This window comes from Ursus arctos, unplaced genomic scaffold (genome assembly GCF_023065955.2).
Source record: "Ursus arctos isolate Adak ecotype North America unplaced genomic scaffold, UrsArc2.0 scaffold_29, whole genome shotgun sequence".
In the NCBI taxonomy this organism is placed as follows: domain Eukaryota; kingdom Metazoa; phylum Chordata; class Mammalia; order Carnivora; family Ursidae; genus Ursus; species Ursus arctos.
In genome coordinates this window covers 29,575,051-29,591,119 of record NW_026622974.1, presented here as the reverse complement: position 1 = coordinate 29,591,119, position 16,069 = coordinate 29,575,051, and the positions used below count along the sequence as shown (strand labels likewise).

The following is a 16,069-nucleotide window of genomic DNA, read 5'->3' as shown; positions in this document are numbered from 1 at the left end:
GATCTGTAGCTTAGCTTCAGGGTCGCAGTAAAGAATGCATCCAGAAAAGAGGATTGCGATTATATACATATGCCTTGTGGTATAGAACCCTGGGGCCAGGTTATCCATTCATTCTGTGTTAGAGCAGAACCTGGACTGCTTTGTGAGAGGAACCTTGACTTTTCTGTCTCTGGAGGCAGCTTTCTGTTCACACATGTATCCCTGTTAGGGGCTTTGACTTCATAACTTTATTTCCAGCTCAGCCAATAGTTATTGCACATGGGTTTTGCTTGTTCAATAACACAAAATACCGCTCTCCAGGTATATATATGGCAAGGAGTATAACTCCGTGTTTTCCTCTGGCCAGTACCTATTACATGATCAATTGCTAAAATGACATTTACAGAGGGTTGCCTGAAGGATTTGCCATTCAGCCTTCTTGCTAGACCCTCTGCTAAGCTGAGGGACCAGACTATGTGATTGTTTCATTTCATAATAATATTTTACTTGACTGCCCTTGGCCTTTATGTCTTTAGCATATATTGAAGAACATTATAAGGAAGAGCTCAATGGCACACCTCATTTTATTAGCTGTACAAATACTACTGATAAAGATTGTTTTATAACAACTCATGGGAAAAGTCTCTCCAGTCTTACTACAAGAATATTCAGGCCTCTCCTAATGTACTTTCCTGTTTATCTCATGGACAACATGAATCATGTAACTGATTAAAGTTTTTCTTTGGAGTGGCTGTCAGAATGTTTAGAAATGTTTTTCAATCATTTTACATGAAATTTGTATAATAATTTTATTGCAGGTTAATCTTTTACCTTAATTTTCTCTCTAATCTCCTTGATTATTTTTATTAATAGTAGATATAAGGGGCACCTGGGTGGCTCAGTTGGTTAAGTGTCCAGCTCTTGATTTTGGCTCAGGTCATGATCTCAGGGTCATGGGATCGAACCCCGCATCAGGCTTGCACTCAGCATGGAGTCTGCTTGAGATTCTCTCTCTTGCTCTGCCCCCCTCCTGCTCGCACTCTCTTTCTCTTTCTCTCTCCTCCTCTCTCAAATAAATAAATAAATAAAATCTTTTTAAAAATAAAAAAATAATAAATAGTAAATATTTTATTTAGAAATTATTTAATATCTATATATAACAATTTATATTTAATTAATCCAAGTTTTATTTTTAAACAATTATTTGTTAACTTACCAAGGCCATATGTCAACTATAATTATTTATTTTGTTAGACCTAAGACCTACATCCTTTTTTAATGTCAGTTCATGGATATGGTGTTTGATTTCATAAACAATTGTTAATTTTATATGTCTTAGGCTATAGGGTGGCTTATTTTATTCACCAAATTGGTACCAGATGGTGTTCTGGTATTAATGTATAATAAATACAATGTATATAAATTTATATATACATATATAAATAATGTATATAAAATAAATATTACTGCTCTTATGTAGCATATATGAGGGGAGGGGGTTCTGGGGATATTAACTGTAAACAAGCAAACACATTAATAAACAAGATAATTTTCAATCAGAGCCAGACATTTAAGATAATACAGTGGGTTGTTATGATGATGATTGGGAGTAACTTCAGACTGGGTCATCAGGGAAGTCCTCATAGGAGGTGAGTTGAATAGAGACTTAAATGATGAGAAAAAGAAAGTCAAGCCAGTATCTTTAAGAGAAGAGTGCTCTAGAAAGAGGGAAAAAGAAGTATGAGACCCCCTTGTGAAAAACAGCTTGATGTGTTTAAGGAATCAAAGAAAGCATAATTAGCAAGGCGAAATGATGTAAATGAAGGAGGTTGGCAAAGGCCATGTTAAATAGAGATAAGGACTATGCAGAGAATCAAAACAAAGTGGTATGAAATAAGTCACGTGTGGCTTTTTAAGTAGAATAATGTGGAAAGAACTTTCTGAGGAGGTGACTTCTAAATGGAGACTAGAGGGAGGCTGAGCTGCTGCAAAGGCCTTCAGGCCACCAAAGAGTCAAGTAAGCAATGGACAGAGAAGTAGCCATTAGATTTGGTAAGTTGCAGGTTGTTTGTGTTCTTGAAAACCAAACCAGAATCAATGGAGTGATGGAGAAAGAAGCCGGATAAGAGTGTAGTCGAGAGAAGTGAGATATATACCATGTTTGGTGATAAGATAAATATTTCAGTTCTGCCCAACTTTGTCCATAAATCTAAATAAATTTCAATGAAAATCTCCCCAGGGTTTCATGACCTTGACATAAAGTCCCAAAATTCACATGAAGTCCAGAGAGATAAAAATGTCTACAAATATTTTGAAGAACATACTGGGGGAGATGCTCTACCAGAGAGTGAGTTCTTATGAAGCTACAGTAGGATCTTGCGCTCTTGATGCAAAAATATACAAATAAACCAATGAAACAGTGTAGGGATCCAGGAAATAATATAAGATAGAGTTTGCATTACAAAGAAGTGGCGAAATGATGGTCTGTTCATTCAAGATTTTAAGACAAATGGGCAAAAGATGAACAGGGAATTCTAAAAATGGAAACACCAATAGCCTATGCTCTATTTTACTAGATGTCAGGGAAATGCAAATTAAAATCATAGTGAAATAACAGTTCAAACTAGCCAGTTTGACAAAATTAAAAAGGCTGACAATTCCAGTGTTGTCATGAATATGGAGAAATAAGAACCTCTTGTTTACTGTTGGTGGGGATGAAAATTGGAACAACATCCATCAGTACAGTCAGTACAGAATAAAGTATAACTCTCAGTTGCGAATATGTATTTGTTTAGTAGCATATAAAAACATATACTGGCATGCTGAACACAAAATTCTGGTTAATGGTTACCATTGGGGATGAGAGAGAATGTATTTGAGAAGGGCTTCAATTATATCTATAACAGTTCTCTTAAAAAGGTAAAGCCGTTATAGAAAACCATTAAAAGTTTATGAAGCTGGACAGTAGCTATGTGTGTTCATAGGTGTGTATTATATTAGTCCCTAACTTTTCTCTGTGTTTGAATTATTTCTAAAATAGTAAAGACAATTTGAGTAGTTTTACTGTATAGGGATAGAGAAATAGAGTGATTGCTTAAAAGGATCAAGATAAGTTTTGTTTGTTTTTGTCTAAGGTAAAAGATGATAGAGCATTTTGCATGCTAGTGTGAGTAATCTAACAGAAAGGGAAAAATTGATTCAAAAGAGAATGGCTAAAACACAGAAATGAAGTCCTTAAGCAACAAAGCAAGACAGGATACTAAGTTTAAGTGGAAAGGCTCACCTTTCACAAGTGAAGCTATGCTCTCTTCCTTGTTATACATAAGAAGAAAGGCAAAAAGTAAGGGCAGATATAGGCAGGCTGGAGGATTTGATGGTGGAAGAAAGGGGAAAGGAGGACTGTCTATCTGACTGTGTCTATATTCTCAGTAAAACTGGAGGGCAGACAGGTAGAGGCTGGGGGTGAGGTCATCAGGGTAGACATATTAAGAAGGTGAAGAACAGTTTTTCTAAAAGTTGGAAAGGGAATTTTTAGAGGAAATTCACAGAAATAAATGTCTAACCGACCTAAGCCAATTTGATCAAACACAAATAGGTTAATTTTAGTAGATAATAGTGGACACCAGGAGTTGAGAATGGGTGAGTTTCCTACTTCCATATAATCTCATTACCAAGTTTTAGTAAAAGAATCAGACAAAAATTGCTCATACATATAGACCATAATTAAATTAACGTTTATTAAATAAGCAGACCTTCAGGGGCGCCTGGGTGGCTCAGTCGGTTGGGCGTCTGCCTTTGGCTCAGGTCATGATCCCAGGGTTCTGGAATCAGGCCCCATGTCAGGCTCCCTGCTCAGCAAGGAGTCTGCTCTGCCTCTCCCCCTGGCTCTTACTCTTTCCCTCTCTCTCTCTCTGTCAAAGAAATCAATAAAATATTTTAAAAAATAATAAATGACTTTCAGATAGGTCATATATCCTGTTCTATAAGCCCAGTGAAATCTCTTTGGGACAGATGTGAGAACATTTTAAGGCAGAATTCAGTTAGCCTTATCATCATTAGCAGTCAACCAGAACCCTCCAAAGAATGACTAGACACTGGGCTGTCAAGGATCAAGCTCCCAACATCTTTCTAAAAGTGAAGGGTGACTTACTAGCCTCAGGGCAAGGTGGGGAGTATTTCTAGAATATTTTAGTCAATTCACAGACGTTAGCTATCACTAATTCACTAATCAACGCCTATTTCCAACATCCATTATCTAATTAACAAGCCACTAATTTCACCAATGAATACCCATCTCTATCCTTCATTATGCTAATATTTTAAAATCTGGTGTTAATTGAAATTAGGTTATTGAAGATTATAATAGATATCCCTGGATTATAGGCCTCTTTATTAAATGTTGGCTATCCCCTCCCTTCTCCTAGAGTATGCATTACAACCAGGCAATTGGTCATACCTAAAGTATAGCTCAGACTCACACAGGCAAACACACACACACATACACCCACATGCACACATGTGTGCCTATGTCAAAATATTTTAAAGTAAGATGCAGACATTATCTTACCTAAAGTAAGATACAGACATTTTTGAATTCTCATTTGAGATTTGAAGTCACAAGCTTCACTCAGTATTTTTAATGACAGTTACTAGGTGTGGGATCCTAGCTTGAAATCAAAGACTGGACTAAAATCATTGATTAGCCATGAGACATTAAGAACTTCCTTAGCCTGGGAGAGCCTGGGTGGCTCAGTCATTTAAGCATCTGCCTTCAGCTCAGGTCATGATCTCAGGGTCCTGGGATGGATGGAGCCCCACATTGGGTTCCCTGCTCAGCGGGGAGTCTGCTTCTCCCTCTCCCTCTACTCTTCCCCATCCCTCCCCCCCAATAAATAAATAAAATCTTAAAAACAAAACAAAACTTCCTTAGCTTGTAGCCTGCCTAAGCTTCAGTTTCCTCATGTGCAAAATGATAATACCTACCTAATGTGGATTATATGTGAATAAATTAAACAAAGTAATCAATTTTTTTATTATGGTTAGAGTATACTGGCTAACATCTTTTGAAAGGTAACTTAACTGATAACTCCATGTCATTGTCTCTGTGTACGCTGTATCACTTTTAAATGGCAAGCCCCTCTAGGGCAAATGTCTGTGTTTCATGCTCTAAAACTCTTCTGAGTCCTACAAAAATGAGGCAATTTTGGAAACTTCCTTTAAGGGTAAGTGCTTATTAAACAGACAGAGCATCTGCTTGCGGGAATCTTGTGCTAGTCTCTCTCTGCCTCCCTCTCTCTCTCTCCTCTCTGTGTTTCTCCACCCCCTGAACTCTGCTACAGATGCACATCTTACCCATGCCTCCTGCTCTGCCTAATAAACAATGCTTTAAAAAAAATGTACTTTGGCCCAGCGAGCTTGTCAAACTCATTCCCTCTCATCTTTCACTGCTACACTATATAAAGAGAAGTCTCACTCACTGTCTCTTTTCCACTACCCAATTACTCTGTAATGCACTGCAAGCCAACTCCCTTCTCCACTACACTACTGAAAATGCTCTCCCAAAGGTCATGGATTCCTCCCTATTATAGATCCAACAGTGTTTCCTCAGCACTCATCTTCTTCGTTCTTTTTGCAGCCCTTGACCCCGCTGACTGTTCACTTTTTCTTGCTGTGTGTCTCAGTACTCAGACAGTGAGCACTGGAGAAATTCAGACCTCAAAGATCTTTCAATACTGTCATTTAACCTGAGTTTAGTGTCTATAAAATTCAAGTCCCTGATGAAAGTCCCTGGGCTCTTACATTGTGCAACATTTATCATGACCTTATATAGAAGGGAATATACATAACTTGATGATACCGAACTTAACTTGTTGACTCCCTTAGTAGATGTAGCAAATAATTATTTTGAAAATGCTGTATTTTAAAATGCACAGAGGTCCCTTTCTAGAGAGGCAGCCAAGGGGGACCGATGAAGCTGGAGGGTGGCATTGCTACTCCCTGGTGGCCACAGGTGGGGCAACATTATATAAATGTCCAAGATACTTCTCATGAGCATGAGGTCAGGCAGAGGCACCTGCTACAACTGCTCCAGGGAGACTACCAAGCCATCCACCCCAGATCTCACCATAGGGACCAAAATGGAAAAGACTTTGGGGCCCACTTTTTCAGCTGTCACTACCATTGCAAAAACCAATAGGACCAGCATGCACAAACAGCACCACAGCGTGTTCCCCTCTCCCAGCACCACCACCTACTTCCCACGGGATGAGGAAGACAGCGTGCACTCCAAATCAAGCTCTGCTGTGCCATCTCTGGCAGCTGCCTGCACTCGGAGTCCAGCCTGTCCTGCACTCCACATTCTTGCTGCCAGAGTACAAGGAGGAGCTGGAGCCACTAGTGTTTGCTGAGCAGCCCTCAGCTCTGTTACCAGCTCAGCTACAGTGTGTTCAAGACCCTCGATCAGGGACGCCTGGGTGGCTCAGTCGTTAAGCGTCTGCCTTCCACTCAGGGCGTGATCCCAGGGTCCTGAGATTGAGCCCCACATTGGGCTCCCTCCTCTGCTGGGAGCCTGCTTCTTCCTCTCCCACTCCCCCTGCTTGTGTTCCCTCTCTCGCTGGCTGTCTCTCTGTCTGTCAAATAAATAAATAAAATCTTTAAAAAAAAAAAAAAAGACCCTCGGTCAGCACGTGGAGGCACATGTTTTATCGAAGATGCATCTTAAAGTCAGAGAAGTGTCCCCTGAACAACACCAAGCTGACGGTGGTAGTAAACAAAATTGCAGTGGGGTGTAGATCCAGGAGCTCTTCATACACTGCAGGCACGGCTGTCCAGTGGTGGCTGGCAGGAAGCCCATCACCTTTGAAGTAGATGCCCTGTGGGGGCCCCTTCACTGTCAAGCTCAGTGCCTGGAAAGACCCCAAGGGCTGCTGTGACTGCAGGCCTGTGTGGTGCTCCAACAATGGCCAGCCCCTCCTCAAGATGAACCTGGAGGACCCCTCAAGGAGTACAAGCACATCAAGTATCCCCACTCTAAATACAGGTGCCTGTTCATGGGAAACCAGTACATGTACGAGATGGACCTGAAAGAGTTCCTGCAGCAAAAGGCTGACAGCTTCCACAAAATACACGTGGTGCTGACCCAGAAGGACCAGGAGATTGCTTTCTGCACCTCATGCTGGGCAAGCTCTGAGAGAAGACTACCTGCTGGAGATGAGCCTAAGCTCATTTGATGTTCTAGATTAAAACCAGGGAGCTCAGAGAGGACCTTATGGCGTTCTAGAGGGATGTGTCCATGTTGAATGACAAGCTGTCCTACATCAGTATATGGCTGAACATGGGCATCCTAGGATCCCCTGACTCTCGGCAGATCTTCAAGTGCAAAGGAACCTACATGGGCCAATAGGGTCCTGTCTGGTGTCTCTGCATCTACTCCATGGGTGACATGTGGGACACTTGTACCACCGTAAGTGCCAGAAGATGCTGGAGGGTCATGACAGCATTGTGCTGATGCCTGCTTCAGGGGCACAAGCTTGACAGTAGCTCAGCAGACTGTACATCATGTGGGATATCCAGAACCTGCAGAGGGTGGACATGACCCAGGCCCAGACAATTGGTATACACACTGGTCTGCTCCTATAGCAGACTCTTCAGCAGCTCCCTGAAGGACATCCAGGTCTGAGACATCATGGGTACTGAGCTGAAGTTAAAGAAGGAGCTCGTGGGCCTCAACCATGTTGCAGGCCCTGGTCAGAGCTACATGCACGGTGGCTCCTAACCAAAAATCAAGATCTGGGACATCTGAACCCTCAGCTGCACCAACGTCCTGAAGACTTCACCAGCACCATCTACTATATTGGCACAATGAATGGCCACATTGTCAGTGGCACCTAGGAGAACCTCATTCACACATGAGACATCAAATATAAGTAACAGGTCATAGGATCCTAGGATGCCCATGTCCTAACAGGCCATTGGCAGTATGTAGGCCCTGACGGTCCTCTCAATGCCAGACCAGACTAAAGTCTCCAGCGTGTCCTATGACAGGTCCCTCAGGGTCTGGAGTGTGAACAACATGATCTGCATGTAGACTCTGCTGCATCGCCAGGCAGTGTGACTGGGCCTGTGCCAGGGGCCAGCTCTTCTCAGGGACTGTGGACAGCACTATGAAAGTTTGGACTTGCTAAAGGAAAATCCAGGCTGGGTCTTGGCTTCTTCTTGGCCTGCATTAGGCCTATCCAAGCCAGGCTGGCCATATGAGTAGTCTCGGGGTCTCTTCCTGCCTTGTGTGTGGAACAGGTGAGCAGGCTCAGCCAGCCAGGCAGTTTCCTCTCTGCTCTATCCCCAGCAAGCCTTTCTCTGCTTGGTCCTGTTATTGGTCCTCCTCCCAGGATGCCAGATACAGTGCTGGGCCAGTGCACCCTGTGTCCCCACCCCAGATAGACTGTGGGCCTTTTTATTCACCTTTTATCTTGTTTTTAGACTATATATATATTTGATTACTTTCTGATTGAAATAGAAGCTGCACAGACTGCGAAAAAAAATTAAAATGCATACAGATTGACACCTCTAAAATTTAAAAAAATTAATTTTATAGTGTCCAGCTTATAATTATTTCTCCCAAGGAGGGACTACTTCAGTTTATTCTGCATTACTACCTTTATTACCAAGGACTTGGAGGCAACGAGAGAGATAAAAGAGCTCTGTGCTAATAGTCTTTGGAGAAAGGTTGGCCCACTTTGTCTGCAGAAAGGAAGGGACCATTCAAGTCCTCTCACATCAGGATTCATCAAAAAGCTCTCTGAGAAAATAATGAAGGTGGATGAGGATGCAGGGCCTCTGTTCCTGGGTTGCTATCATTCATATCATCATTAAAACTCTCATTCCATGGCCCTATAATCACTTCCCTCCATTCCTGCCCTTACGCAGTCAGGTTTTGTGAGATTCCATCTCCTGTTCCTCCCGTCGTTATGCCTGAGATGAGGCCCTTTTTATTTAATCCTCTGGTCTTTAGCTGACTGCCAGACTGCGATGATCTGGAGGCCAAATGCAGAAGATGGGAGCCCACCTTAGATAACATTCCAGTTGGTGTTACCCATGTACTTTCTGTGTATTACATCCCTCCTTTTCTAAGATACAGGTAATAATGTAGGGAAAATACTCTGAGCTAGGCAGTGTGAATCTTCTATTAACAAGAAAGACACTTATTCAAGACACTCAGAAGTATGACAGAGGACACTGGGTTTTTATCATAGATAATGGAATTTGTTCTTCCAAGATCAAGGATTTAACACTTAATAGCACTGCCTACCTGCTCCTCCTAGGATTCATTTCTTCTGGGAGTGGTTCAGCCACTCCTGATTACTCACACATTTTGATGGTGATGGAAATACCTCAAGAATACCCTTTGCCTGTCTGAACTTCAGAGACAAACAAACAATGTGAACAAGAAGAAACCTAGAATGCTAAGCAGACAGTTGTCAATCTACCAAAGAAAAGATTTCAGAGATGGAAACTTTCCAGATTCTTATGTCGCCACTTTACCCATTATGTCCAAATTAGTAGTTGCAATGTGAAGGAAAAGACGAATGCAAACAGTAGACTTTGGATGTGACCCTCCATTTTCATTGGCTTCTTTTTATTCAATGTTGTTGTGATATTGTGATTTATAATAGGAAATAAATATTTGGTCTTGATCCCAGTTTCCTACACAGAACTCCTTTTTTTTTTTTTTTTTAAGATTTTATGTATTAATTTGACGGAGAGAGACACAGCCAGAGAGAGAGGGAAGTAGGAGAGGAAGAAGCAGGCTCCCAGCAGAGGAGCTCGATGCAGGGCTCGATGCAGGGCTCGATGCAGGGCTCGATGCAGGGTTCGATGCAGGGCTCAATCCCAGGACTCAATCCCAGGACTCAATGCAGGGCTCGATCCCAGGACTCGATCCCAGGACTCGATCCCAGGACTCGATCCCAGGACTCGATCCCAGGACTCGATCCCAGGACTCCAGGATCACACCCTGAGCTGAAGGCAGACACTTAACAACTGAGCCACCCAGGGGCCCTCCTACGCAGAACTCCTAAAACCCTTTGGAATCTCGTAAGTGGCCAGAGCTACAGTGGTGTTTTTGTTATGTTAATGAGGTTGCTCCTAAGGTTGGGGGCTGGTTGCCAGGGGAAACAACCTTGTGCTTAGAAGATCAAAACTTGCAGTCTTACCCCCCTTGACCTCCAAAGAGGGGAAATGGGCTAGAGATTAAGTTCGATCACTAGTGACCAATGATTTAATCAGTTGTACTTATGTAATAAAGCCTCCATTTTGTTGTCCAAACCCAAAAAAAACAAAACAAGGTTTGGAGAGCTTCCAGGTTGGTGAACACGTGGAGATCTGGGGAGAGTGGCATACTTGGTGTGGGCATGGAATTCCGTGCCCTTTCTCCATACTTTTCCCTATGCATCTCTTGCATGTGTGTTTCTGAGTTATATTCTTTCATAATAAACAGGTAATCTAGCAAATAAAATGTTTCCGTGAGTTCTGTGAGCCACTCTAACAAATTAATTGAACCTAAAGAGGGGTTTTTGGAAATTTCAGTCTATAGCCAATCAGTCAGAAGCCCAGGTGACAACCTAGACTTGCAGTTGACTTGTGAAGTGAGGAGGGGGTGGGTGGTCTTGTAGGACTGAGCCCTTAACCTGTGGGACCTGAGGCTATATCCAGGCAGATAGTGTCAGAATTGAATTGAATTGCGGTGCACTGAGAAGCTGCTGTCCGAGAATTGCTTGTTGGTATGGAGGAGACACCCCTCCCAACACACACCCACACATGCACACATGCACACACACACACACACACACACTGGAACTGTTGACCAGGACGAACTAGTTGTTAATTTGTCTAAAGAGTAACAGTTACTTTCTTAGCATCTGTTTTTCCTGTAAAAGGAACATAATGATGATGAGGTTGTGGGATATAGGTGAGGTTCAGTGGGGTGGAGTCTGGAGCCGACGACCAAGAAGAATTCTTGAGGAGTCTTTGGTGCAAAATGGTGGTTTATTAAAGCACGAGGACAGGACCCATGGGCAGAAAGAGCTGCTGCCCTGGGTTGTGAGAGGTGGCTGATTATATACCATGCGGTTGGGGGAGGTGAGGAAAAAGGGAGGCTGAGAAAGCACTTTCATATGTCAAAGAAGACTCGCAGGACACTGGAAGCCCCGCCATCGTCAAGCCAAGGCTGCCCACACTATCACTGTCTCCTTATCAATGAGCTGCAGATACCTTCATATGTCAAAGAAGACTCGCAGGATATTGGAGGCCCCGCTATTGTCAAGCCAAGGCTATTTACACTATCACTGTGTCCTTATCAATGAGCTGCAGGTCCTTTCCATAGTTTTAGGGCAGACAGGAGTGCCGAGGAATGTTGCATACATGAGGGTGGGGGGTTGCAGGGTGTCAGCTTCTGCTTTATCTTCAGCTTGCCTTCCTTTCCCTCATCAATGAGGAGCAATAAAGAGAACATAGGCTTTGGAATTAGAAAGATCTAGGTTGAAAACCCTGCTTCACCTTTACTAGTTGCATAGCTGGGAAATACACTTACCAACTCTGAGTTGGTAACTCAATTTCCTCATCTGTAAAGCAGAAATAAAAATAGTACTTCCTGGAGATGATGGGAGTATGCCATCTATGCATATAAAGTACCTAATTGAGAGTTTGGAATTTAGTAGGAATGCAAATATATATAGAGATAGATTAACAAGTGGAATCATTTCTTTATGATATTAACTAATTCATTTTGGTAACCATTTCTCATGTCTACCGATTTCAGATGAAGGAATACATCTGCAAAAGCAGTATTGCCCTTTCAACCCTACCTTGTACATTTTAAATGCACCACTGAAATTCTGCTATAAAAGAAAGGAGAATGCTTACCTCTTTAAGAATATATAATTATTGTTGACAGTCAACCAGCTTGAAGAAGCACTTCTGGATTGATTAACAATGACCCATAATTAAATACAACAGTACTTAAGAAAAAGACCTGATGGTCCCAGAAAGAATTGTTTCAGGAATAATGAGTGTTTATCATTTTTATTTGCTTCCTAAGTGACATTTATCAACATTAGTTATCCAGATTTTTAATTAAAAATGGAAAAATTTAATAAGGTACTTCCATCAAGAGAAACCTTAAAATATGTGTCATGATAATGTAAATTCAGTATCTCTATAATCATATGTATGACATAGGATGTTTTTAAGAACATGAAGTGGTCTATACCACATTTTCCTTTAAGTAACATGTCTTATTAAGGAGGGTATTAAGTGGAACTAGTTTTCATAACTTAAAATTGTTGCTTTCTCTGTCAGAGAAAGAACACTGATGTTTCACAACAGGGTTAGAAACATACATATAACACAGGGATATACAGCAAACAGAAAGAAAGAATTTTGTTAGCACCTACCAGCTTTCCAGCCCATAGGAATATATATTAAGAATATTTATATGTATATTTATATATAAGTATGTATCTATTCTAAGTCCTGATATAATTTTTCGTAGGTGTGGCTATTTAAAAGTCATCTTTTGCCTACTTCATTTCTCATTTTCAGGTACACTGTTCTAAGTAAGACTCTATACCATTCTGATGATTCTAGTTTTCTTTAGCTATCGCCAAAATAATCTGTAGTTAAAGAAACCTGAAAACCCATTACCCTATGCTACTTCCAGATACCTCCAGAAAATAATATTAAAGGATTTTTTAAAGTATGAAGCCACAACAGTCAACAGAAAGAGAAAGGACACAATAGTAATAAAATTTTAGAATTTCTGCAGCAGATAAAGCCATTGGGTCTTTTGAACCAATCTTCCTGCTGAGGAAATGTAGAGAAGCTGGATAAAGTATAAAATCATCTAATCGAAGGGAATAGAGAGCTAACAAAATAATGTAGCATTACCAGAATGAAGATTTATAAGAGGTCAGCATCAAGACAGGTGAGCCTAACTTTGGGGGCCACTTTTGCCTCCCAGAACATTTGCTGATCTGTAAGAAAGGCAGAGGTTGAAGTGTTTCTGAAAAATCTCTTCATAGGAAAGGAAAAAAGTTGGAGTCTAGGAGATAGTAAAGCCCTGGTAACCCAAAGGGCTGCCTCCTAGGAACAAAGATGAACACAAAGGGAACCATGCCTTTGCCAAAGGCATTCCCAGAGATGATTCCCAACTCTGAATCATCTGTGTAGTTTAGAAAATCTCCAACCCAAAAATTTTATTGAACTGACCTTGGATTGCTAGTTATCCCCAGTGGATGGAAGAAGCAAGGGAAAAAACGCTACCTAGCAGGAGATATCCTAGACTTTGAACTCTTCATATAAACTTATTTTTTTGTATTTTTAATAAACTTTTTATTTTGGAATAGATTTGGACTTACAGAAAAATTGTGAATATAATAGAGAATTCCCATATACCCCACACAGAGTTTCCCATAGTATTAACATTTTCCATTATTATGTTGTATTTGATGAACCAATATTGATATATCATCATCAACTGAAGCTCATACTTTATTTAGATTTTCTTAGTTTTTTTTTTTTTTCTTTTAATCTAACGTCCTTTTTCTGTTCCAAGATATGATCCAGGACACCACATTACATTTAGTCATCATGTCTCTCTCCATAGGCTCCTCTTGGCAGTGATAGTTTCTCAGACTTTCCTTGTTTATGATGACCTTGATAGTTTGGAAGCATACCAATCAGGTATTTTGTAGAATGTCCCTCAATTGACATTTGTCTTATGGTTTTCTCATGATTAGACTGGGCTATAGAATGTTTTGGAGAAAGACCAGAGAGGTAAAGTGCCATTTTCATCATACCATATGAAGGAAGCATACTATCAACATGACTTCACTATTGATATTGACCTTGATCAAAGTTACATTTGTCAGGATTCTCAAGTGTAAAGTTAATCTTTTCCCCCCTTTCTACATTGTACTCTTTAAAAGGAAGTCACTGGACACAGGTCATACTTTAAAAATGGGAGTTATGCTCTACCTCCTTGAGGGCATAAATTGTCTACATAAATTATTAGGAGTTCTTCTGCATGGGACATTTGTCTATTCTCTCCCATTTGTTTATTTTTTCAATAATTTATTTGTATCAGTATAGACTCATGGATATTTATTTTATATTTTCTGTTATAATCCAATACTTCATTTTATTCCTAAAATTGCTCCAAATTTGACCATTGGGAGCCCTTTCAGTTGACTCCTGTGCCCCTTTAATATACCACCATCATTGTGGAGTTGTGGCCTTACGGGGTTTTGTGGGGGTTTTTGGTTTGGTTTGAGCATTTCCTTACTTTCTGGCACTACAAGACATTCTGGATTCATCTTGTATATGTCCTGCCCCAGTTTTACAATAAGCCATTTCTCTAAGGAGTCCTGGTTTATTTTACTGAAGAATGGCATTATAAATCAAGATCTGGGTGTTAAGTGTGTTCATTGCTATGGGAGTGTCATTGCTTCCAGGCCCTCACAGCTGATGGAGAAAGGAAATATGTGCATACTAACCAGAATGTATATACTTATACATAAATATATGTGTGTGTGTGTGTGTGTGTGTGTGTGTGTGTGATTTATCTCCTGTAATCTCCTGTTTATGTCTCCAACTCTACTCCTTTACCATATGAGTTACTCTTGCCTCTTCTTCCCCTTACTTGCCTGTAATCTTCCACTCCAAGAGCAAGAAAACTGACTCACACTATCTGCCATCTGTTTACTTAACTCCTCAATGTTATAGTTGTTTCAAAATTGTTAACTCATATGCCTGGTGAAGGCAATTTTTTTCAACTAGAGTATACTACTTCTATACAGTTCCTTTTGTCTTTAGTCTTACAGCCTCCACTCATTTCTGAAATTATTTTGGTCAGCTTTTTGCCCCACTTCCTTCAGTGAGATTGTTTCATACGTTTTAATGCACTTAGGTTCTTTTGTCACAGCATGCACTGTCACATAGCATAGTTAGAGGCTACCTAAAGGATTTCTTAAATTTATACGCCTTAAGATTCACTCTTCTGCTGTAAAGTTGGATGGGTTTTGAAAAATATGTGTGGTATGCATTACAGTATTATACAAAATAGTATCACTGGACCTAACCCCCTATTTTCACCTATTCAAAGCACATATGCACTCCAAAACTCCTGCAACCACTAATCTGTTTCAACAGGTTTATCTTTTGGGGAGTGTCATATAAATGGAATGATATAGTATGTAGCCTTTTCAGACTGGCTTCTTTTACCTAGCAATAGGAATTCAAAATTCATCTATGTGTCTGGATGGTTTGATAGCTCATACCCTTTTATTGCTAATAGAATTCCATTGTATGGATGCACACAGTTAGTTTATTAATTCATCTACTAAAGAACATCTTGGTTTCTCTAGGTTTTCGAAATTACTACAAGAGCTGCTATACATATTCAAATGCAGGTTTTTATGTGGAACATACATTTTCAAATCAATTAGGTAAATATGTAGGGGTTTGATTGCTGGATTGTATAGTAAGAATATGTTTAGCTTTGTAAAAAGCTGCCAAACCATCTTCCAAAGTGCCTGTACTAATGTGTACTACCACCAGTGATGAATGAGAGTTCTTGTTGCTCTGTATCCTTACCAACAATCGTAGTGTCAGGGTTTGGTTTTTGTTTTTTAGTCATTCTAATGGGTATATAGTAGTACCACATTGATGTTTCAATTTGCATTTTCCTAATGACAAATGATGTTGAACATCTTTTCATATGCTTATTTGCCATCTGTATCTCTTCTTTGGTTAAGTGTTGTTCAGATTTCGGGCTCATTTTTAATTGAGTTGTTAGGTTTCCTTATTGTTGAGCTTCAAGTTTTCTTTATATATTTAGGGTACAAGTCTGTTATTGTCAATGTATTGTGCCAGTATTTTCTCCCAGTTTGTGGCTTATCTATTAATTTTGTTTACAGTGTCTTTACCAGAACAAAAGTTTTTCATTTTAATAAAATCCAGTGTATCATTTTTTTTCTCTCATGGATCATGCTCTTGTGTTGTACCTAAAATCTCATTATCAAGATTAAGGTCAGGG

At 40.3% G+C, this 16,069-nt stretch overlaps 1 pseudogene; it reads left to right on the top strand.

Moving 5' to 3' along the window:
• The first annotated feature begins 6,032 nt into the window (after positions 1–6,032).
• Positions 6,033–8,162, top strand: LOC113261004 (E3 ubiquitin-protein ligase TRAF7-like; annotated as a pseudogene).
• The last annotated feature ends 7,907 nt before the right edge of the window (positions 8,163–16,069 follow it).